The sequence below is a fragment of the Anopheles aquasalis genome, chromosome 2 (genome assembly GCF_943734665.1).
Source record: "Anopheles aquasalis chromosome 2, idAnoAquaMG_Q_19, whole genome shotgun sequence".
Classification (NCBI taxonomy): domain Eukaryota; kingdom Metazoa; phylum Arthropoda; class Insecta; order Diptera; family Culicidae; genus Anopheles; species Anopheles aquasalis.
This window is the reverse complement of record NC_064877.1, coordinates 2,314,055-2,315,000: the sequence shown is the minus strand read 5'-3', so window position 1 is coordinate 2,315,000 and position 946 is coordinate 2,314,055.

Below are 946 nucleotides of genomic sequence, written 5' to 3'. Positions count from 1 at the left end.
GGAGTTTTGTTTTTTATCGGGATAGCATTCTACTAGGAAAAACCACGGGACTACTGCAGCGAGGGTCAAACGAAGCCATCACCTCAAAGAAACAAAAAAAAACAGGAACATTGAAATTAGTGCACCAACAGATTGGACGAAACAGAAGATAACGAGTTGAGCACAGGTAGAAAGGTCTTGCGTCCCCTGCGAATGCTTATGCGCTATGCCAACCTTCACAAAGTCACGGGGATTCCGGTTGGGCGATGTCGATAATTGTGCTTTTACCCAGCGTTGATTGTCCGTAAGATTATTGAAATGGGTGTAATGAAGGTGTTCGTTTATTGCCGAGAATTGGCGACACGTTCTTTTTTTTTTTTTGTTTTTTGCTTGTCGTTCTGGAATGAAGATTTTATGTGGTTTGGTCCACCGGTGGACCGCGGTCTGTGCGATCGTGGCCAACACTATGTAATTAAGGCAAAGTAACGCGCGGTGTTCTAATGGTTATCTCCTCACCCCTCCTCACCAGAAAACATTCCATTCCACCACCTAACGGTGTCTCTATAAACGCGGCTATTCCACGGGATGTGGCTTAACACGGTCACAAGCAGGAGCCAGCCACTTTTCCTTCTTTTCTTTTTCTTTTTGGAAAACCGCGATAGAATGTTCATGGCGGTGAAGTGGAGTGAGGCTATACCGGACCCTTGATTACACTTGTGCTTGTGGGAGGTTGACCAATCTTTAGGTGTTTTCAGCACGTACGAAATGATCCTTCCTTGGCACGTTCGCTGTTAAGGATGAGTGAAGTCTAACCATGAAACCAGTTTGATCCATTTGCAGCATTACGATTGTCTCTTGGCAGTCTCACAAGCAGAGCGATAGAAGTTGGCAGCATAAAATATGCTTAAAAAAGCGGTTATTTGGTGCTCTATAAGTATTGTTTAAAATGCATTATTGCGGAACACTC